Source organism: Tachypleus tridentatus, chromosome 8, assembly GCF_004210375.1.
Source record: "Tachypleus tridentatus isolate NWPU-2018 chromosome 8, ASM421037v1, whole genome shotgun sequence".
Lineage (NCBI taxonomy): Eukaryota > Metazoa > Arthropoda > Merostomata > Xiphosura > Limulidae > Tachypleus > Tachypleus tridentatus.
This window is the reverse complement of record NC_134832.1, coordinates 123,071,056-123,078,929: the sequence shown is the minus strand read 5'-3', so window position 1 is coordinate 123,078,929 and position 7,874 is coordinate 123,071,056. Positions and strand designations below refer to the sequence as shown.

Below are 7,874 nucleotides of genomic sequence, written 5' to 3'. Positions count from 1 at the left end.
AGGGCTATCCGCGCTAGCCGTCCCTACTTTAGCAGTGTAAGACTAGAGGGAAGGCAGCTAGTTATCATCACCCACCGTCAACTCTTGGGATATTCTTTTACCAACGAATAGTGGGATTGACCGTCCCATTATAAAGCTTCACGGTTGAAGGGCGAGCATGTTTGGTGTGACGGGGATTCGAACCTGCGACCCTCAGATTACGAGTTCGAGTGCCTTAACCACCTGGCCATAGCAGTCCCAAAATTGAAAAGTAATCTAAATTTGTTTTTAAGCTGTTGTTTCAACATTAATATCGCTTTTGATCTTCATTGCATCAAAATAACTTTCATTTACTACTCTAATTTTAAAAATACTTAAAATATTTCAGGGAAGTGTACTCCAAAACTCCCTAGGTTTCTCCTACTTTTGTTAAGTAAGAATTATGACAGGTTTATTTCAATTCCACGTTTGCCACTCCTACATTTTTGTTTGACGCCTAGTGTAAATCGGGGAAGGCATGGGTACATGTGATCATTTCTTTGTGAAGTTGGATATTTTGCTGCATATGGATGTTAGGATTAATTATATTTTGATCACAATTTTCGAAACAAGTTTTGAAGGGATGCAACAAAACTTATCTGTTATAAATTGAGCAGCTAAGTTATTTGGAGACAATGAACAAATGTGGAAAATTTTTAGATAATCGAGATAAACACATTTCTTATAGAAGAAAAAGTTGCGAGCAAAAAATTAGGGTGGCTCACAGGGTTCTTAAGAGAGAAAATTAAAGAAAGCATTGGAAATATAAGTTAAATCGAATGGTATAACGAGAGGTATTGAAGATTATAAAAGCTCAATTAAGTTAGTCAAACAGGAAATTATGACATCCAAGTGGATATAGAAAAAAGTTGGTTGAAAATGTAAAATGTAACGGTGAGGATTTTTTTTTAATACATTGAAGGTAAAGCAAACGCTAAAGTGATTGTAGGATCTCGGAAGAAAGGTCGTGGAAGGTACTTAGCTGATAATTATAAGATGATTGGGTTACTAAATTCTATTTTTTCTTCAATTTTAACTAATGAAGATGTAAGCAATATTCTTCATCTTGAACAGCTGATGGAAATAAAGAAGATCGAAAATATGATTACTTTAATTCTGAGTTAATTGATTGTTTAAGCACAAAGCTACACAATGGGCTATCTGTGCTTTGCTCACCACAGGTATTGAAATCGGGTTTCTAGTGGCGGGAGTCCGCAGACATATCGCTGTGTTGCTAGAGCACTAATTCTGAGGTAATTAAAAATATATTTAAAAAAAAAACGATTAGGCTCCGGCGACACAGCGATATGTCTGCGGACTCCCGCCACTAGAAACCTGATTTCAGTACCTGTGGTGGACAGAGCACAGATAGTCCATTGTGTAGCTTTTTGTTTAACTTTCAATTCTTTAGTACCTGGCCACTATTCAATGATTTGTAATAAAAAAAATAGTAGTAAGGTACCAGAGGATTGGAAGTTGGCTAATGTTACTCCTCTTTTTAAAAAGGAAGTAATGAAAAGTTTCCAATAATAATTGGCCTATTAATCTTATATCTGTTGTGGGAAAAGTTTTGGAAAGTCTGATGAAAGATACTTTGCAAATTAAGTTAACAAAGTTTAGAATTTTAATGAATAGTTAACATGGTTTTACGAAGGGAAAATTTTGCCTTACACTTTTTTGACTTTGAACAGGTTACTTACTGCTCATGCAGATGAGGGTGAGAGAACATGTGATAACGTGCCACATAAAAAGATTGTAAAAAACATATTTCTATAAATGTGGGGGATAAATGAGCTAATTGGATAGAAAAGTGGCTGTATGGAAGAAAGCAAAAGGTTGTAAATGGTGTTCAGCCATACTGGATTAATGCCACATGTGTGGTACTCTTGGGCTCTGTTGTTAGGATCTTTGCACTTTCTGACATTCATCAATGACTCAGATGACGGAATGGTCAATATTATTACTTAAATATGCTGATGATATCGAGGTATTGGGTGTTGCTGGCTGTGAAGAGGGTGCTGCTACTTTACAAAAGGATTTGGATAATTTAGTATGTTGGACAAATAAATGGCGAATGGGGTTTAACAATGATAAATGCAAGATAATGCATGTGGGTTATCATAATTTGATTAATAAGTATATTTTGGATGGGAATAACCTTAACACCGTTACGGGAGAAAAGGATCTTGACGTAATGGTTCATCAGTCTCTTAAACTATCCAAGCAGCGTGCTGTTGCTAGTGGCAGGGCAAATGGAATTTTAGGTACTACAGAAATATTGAATATAAGTCTAAAAAAGGCTATGTTTGGAGTACTGTGTTCAGTCTTCTGCCCATAACCTTAGGTAGGCATTTATTTATTGGAAATGGTTCAGAGAAGGGCTGCTAGAATGGTGTCTAGGATGGAGGTTTTGCAAATGAAAACATACCTCATGAATTCAAATCAATTGCACCTTTTGTAAAAATAAAATAAAAATAGGGGACCTTGCATGGATTTGTGATTAGAGTACTTGACTCGCAACCTGCAGGTCGCAGGTTTGAATCCTGCCACTAATCGTACTCACTTTTTAGGCCGTCGAGGCATTGTAATGTGACCTCTCAATATCTATTTTTGCTAGTAAAGAGTAGCCTACGACTTGATGTTGACAAGCTGCCTTCCCTCTAATCCATCACTTCTAAATTAGGGACTACTAGCGCAGTATTTCACCACTTTTGAACTGAAATGAAACAATTAAAATTTATATTGCAAAACTGTTTTGAGATAAAATTGTTTTGAATTTCGCGCAAAGCTATATAAGGGCTATCTACGATAGCGGTATCTAACTTAGCAGTGAAAGACAAGAGGGAAGGCAGCCAGTCATCACCACCCACCGTCAACTCCCTGGCTACTTTTTTTTACCCAACGAATAGTCGAATTGATCGTCACGTTATAAGTTTCCATAGCTAAAAGGGGCGAACATCTTTGGTGGTGTGGATTCGAACCCGCAGATTGTGAATCGAGCACCCTAACCACCAGATCAAATTTAAAATATTCCGGTGATCATATAATCATGTTCTCTGATTTATTTTATAATCAAATTGGATAATTTGGAAAGGTTTCTCTCTAGACGATCGTATTTTTTCATGATATTTTAAACTCTTTTTATCCCGTATCCAGAAACCCATAAAAGATGGCTCTACTAACTCGAGTGCTCATCCTTAAGATCAACTTGAACCAGAATACGTGATGAAATCGATATCTAAGATAACTCACTTACTGGGGGCGCCATGGTTGAGTTCAATTAAAACGTGACACCATGAAAATAACTGGATATGATCAAACTCACCTCAATGAATTCACTTAGGCACGACGTACCCCCACCCGCTCGAGGTAACCAAGGTAACAGGAATACAATTAAACAAACACAAACTTTATACAAATTTACAAGTATTTACATCCTGTTTCTAAGGATGTAACCTAACTATAGGACACTCGCAAATTTTTAAGTCTTCTCTTAAATACACGTGAATAAAGATATATTATTTTTCGAACTACACAATATTTCCACCCTATGCATTTTAAATTAAGCGTACATAGCATCACATTTCTTAAAGTAACTGTCTTAGAAAAGAAAGCAACACTAGCTTTCCCGCCACTTTTCTTTTCCTTCTATTTGTTGTAATATTTTTGTTATAACTTTGTATTTCAGAGCATAAATAGAATAAATACGTAAGAGTAATCCTGTCTCTTACTGATTTACCCTGAGTTAACCAAAGTCTTTGTGTAGGTGTTTTAGATAAAGGTTTTTGGATTGACAAAAAAAAACAACTAAGTTGATGCTTTCAGATAAGAAAAAAAGGTGATGTGTATAATGGCTTATTTGATTAAAACAATTTGTGTCCTCATGTTTTAGATACCTTACATTAAGCTGTCATATTACATTATTTTAAACGTTAGACTGTTTACTTGATCATTCAGTCCTAGTGAAATGCCCATAATTGAATAAAGACTCTTCATGAAGATTTGATGTTTTATATTTCAAACTTAAATTTGATTGTACCTTTCATATCTTCAGTCAAGCGTTCCATTGACACAGCGGTATGTATGCGGACTCTCTCGTTGTTTGGATATATAAATTTTGTATACTCGGGAGGGTCAGGTACACTAGACCTCTTCCTCCTTTCTTTTCATTGTTAATATGGACTGTTTAGTATATTAAAGTTGCTGCATGAAGGCCACAGTGATGAACATTACTCAGGCCGTTTTCAGGGCAATGTCTATGTATATTGTACTTTCAGATTCACTAAGTCTAGCTCATAGCTGGCCTGTTTTATTTTAGCACTAATTTATTATTATTGTTATGTATATATATTTTATTTTTATTTATTTTATTTATTATATATTTTTATTTATTTATTTATTTTTAACTTAATAATCTAATATGTAAATTAATCGGGGAGAGGTGTTTAGGACTCTCTTCATCATATATGCAATACCTGTCTAGTTTACATAACAGTTCGTTTTTTCTCCAATTTTCATCAAAATATTTTATTGTACCATGTAGAAGTCTATCTGGTATTGCTTGTGTATTAGAGTATTTGTACATGAACTTTGAGGAAGTGGTTTTAGGTACTCTATATGCTGTTGTAATTAATGTATTTTGTAATGATTGTAGTTTGATTTGCAGTTGTTGTTTACTTACCTTAATCCATGCAGGAGCTGCATAGTCTACCACTGGTCTTATATATGTTTTGTATATTTTAATGATGTTTTCTGGTGTAGTTCCGTAGTTTTTACCAGTTAGACTCCTAGCATAGTTTATTCTTCGCCAAATTTTAGTTTTTGTTATTTACATGTTTTTTCCAGGTAAATTTTGAGTCGTATATCAATCCTAAAAATTTTGCAGATGTAGCCGTCTGGAGAAGCAATCCATTCATATAAATCTGCGGTTCTATTTAATGTTTCGTTAATTTTGAAAATATCACTAATTATGTCTTTGCTGTATTTATTTTGATTGTATATTTTTGGCAGCATTCACTTATTCTGTTTAGTTTCGGTTGTATGTAAGTGGCTGCTATTGCTGGTGTTGGGGCACTTTTCCAAATTGCTACATCATCAGCGAACTGTGACGAGTATCCATGGTTTGGGTCTTTAAGTGGCATGTTATTCACATACATGATGAAGAGAATAGGACTAACCACCCCTCCTTGAGGGACGCCAGCTTCTGGAGTGAAGAACTCCGAGAAGGTTTCCTCTACGTTTACTCTGCATTTTCTATTTTCCAAAAAGTTAGATAACCAGCGAATTATTCCACGCGGTAATCCAAGTTCATTCATACGAAACCGGAGACCATTGTTCCATACAATGTTGGATGCCTTCTCGGTATCGAGGAAACAAGCGACAGTGCATTCTTTATTATTAAAGCTATTAATTATTATTTCATTTAGCCTAACTAAATGATCTGGCGTTTATCTAAATTTTTTAAACCCGTTCTCTTCAACAGGTAATTTTGAAGTAATCTCCAAAAATGCGGAGAGTGTATTACTTATTATTCGTTCAAGAATTTTTACCTACACAGCTGGTCAGGCTGATTGGTCGGTAACTATTTGGTTTATTAGCTGGTTTGCCTTCTTTATGGTACATTAATATATTAGCTTGCTTCCAAGAAACTGGAATGTATCAAGAGTAAAAAAATAAATTAAAGATAGTTAATAGGTTGCCACCCGCTAGTACAGCGGTAAGTCTACGGATTTACAACACTGAAATCATGAGTTCGATTTCCCTCGGTGGGCTCATCAGATAGCCCGATGTGGCTTTGCTATAAGAAAACATAGTTAATAGGTGGTCAAATAATTTTGAAGTGCCTTTTTTGAGGAGAATTGTTTGTATGCCATCATTTCCTGGTGATTTGTTTTTTGAGTTTTTGAGTGCTGTTAGTGTGATTTTTTTTGGTGAGCAGTAGGGTATTATACTCATTAGTATTTTAGTGTTATTGTTAATAACAATATGGTTATTAACCATATTGTATGGTTTGTATGATTCTATGTTATTTGTTACATGATTGTTTACTCTGTTGTAGAAATAGTTGTTCATGTCTGAGTCATTATGTGTTTTGAAAGTGTTTTGTAGTTGATGTCTGAAGGCTTCAGCTTTTTTTTTTTTGGTTGGTGGTGGTACGCGCTAAAGTGTTATTATGTTCTAGTGTTTGGTATTTTCTTGTAGTGACTTCGTTTGGTGAATCTTATTAGGTGCGACCAAAACCTTTCTAGGATCAACTAGCAAAAGTTGTCCCATTTTGTTTTAGCAATTTAATTTCTGCTCTGATTTTGTTTCTGATAATGTTTATTTGTGTTTTTATACAGACTTCCAACGCTAGGAGGTTTGTTTGAAATTTCGCGCAAAATTAAACGAGGGCTATGTGTGCTACAATTCTAGAAACCGGTTTTTGATACCCCTGGTGGGCAGAACACAGATAACCCATTGCGTAGCTTTAGGCTTAATTACAAACAAACAAATGATATTCAAACAAATCGCAGTCTTAGTAGGTTGCTATTGTATGGTATTGTAAGCTATATTTGTAATGTTTTACTTTTAGTGTTTGCTAGAAGGAGCTCGTAATTCTTCAAAAATCTAGAAGTTTCGGGAAGCAACAGCTACAAACAAGGAATACTTGATGATCGAGAAGACTGATCGACTAAACTTATTAAGTGAGAATTAGCTCTTCTATAAAATTAGTCTCCCGGTAGGACAGCGATAAGTCTTCTGATTTACAATGCTAAAATCAGGGGTTCGATTCTTCTCGATGGACACAACAGATAGTCAGATGCGGGTTTTCTACAAGAAAACACACGCTCTATAAGATAATCAACATTTGTTATCGACAAAGGAAATTTTAGTTTAAATGTCATTAATGAATTAGACCTAAAGTAGTTTCTGTGTGAGAGTTTTCTATTTGAAGTTAAGCCTACAGAAGAAAGAGATTGAAGCAAATCTTTATTGAAGAAATAAATTAATTTGTTATCCTTACTTGGACTAATCTGAGGGTTGTAGGTTCGAATCCCCGTCGCACCAAAAATGCTCGCCCTTTCAGCCGTGGGGGCGTTATAAAGTGAGAGTCAATCCTACTATTTGTTGGTAAAAGAATATCCCAAGAGTTGGCGGTGAGTGGTGATGACTAGCTGCTTTCCCTCTAGTCTTACACTGCTAAATTAGGGACGGCTAGCGCAGATAGCTCTCGTGTGGCTTTGAGTGAAATTCCAAAACAATACTTGGGCTAGACTTAGCCTTGTTTTTACCAGATAATCTAAACAAAAAAAATAAGAACAATAGAACAATGTTTACAACAATGTGGAGGCAATAATTCATTTCACAGAATCTAGTTTGTAACTGTAATGCAAAAATAGACATTATACACTGTGCCAAACCTATGTTACAGTTCGAAAACTTCCTCGTTAATCAACCGGAAGTGCAATAAAGATGTACTATTTTCAGCACCTTCCACGATCTCGATCTTACCTTCAAAGAAGTCATATAGCATATTTCATTTCCAATAAGCTTTCACCGTCGTATATCTTTAGAAATATATAATATATGAGTTTAAATATGGTCTATCGGATAAATATATGATGATATAGATGGATCTAATTAATATATGAGTAACACAGTATTTTTTTAAAATATGGAGTTATTTTAAGTACTATACTACTTTGAGACTGCTTCCCAATTTTTTTTTTTTTTATTTTTTAGTATTGGTGCCTTTGTAGTTGTTAAGTAAAAATTGTTTGTCACAGCGCCATTCGTTGCCTGCAGGGACAAATGTCAGAAGTTCACATTTTGTAAAACAATAAGATGTAGGCTGAAGCTGACGAGTAAGGTTT

At 35.0% G+C, this 7,874-nt stretch overlaps 1 protein-coding gene across 5 annotated transcripts in view; it reads right to left on the bottom strand.

The window, feature by feature from the left end:
* LOC143223379 (uncharacterized) overlaps positions 1-7,874 on the bottom strand; it is a 169,670-nt gene that overhangs the window by 83,723 nt on the left and 78,073 nt on the right. Inside the window, exon 2 of one of the 5 annotated variants that reach the window (XM_076451296.1) lies at positions 7,025-7,300. The exons of the other annotated variants lie outside the window; for them this stretch is intronic. The gene's annotated coding sequence lies outside the window, so the exon portion shown is untranslated. The remainder of the gene's footprint in view (positions 1-7,024; positions 7,301-7,874) is intronic. 5 annotated transcript variants of the gene reach the window in all.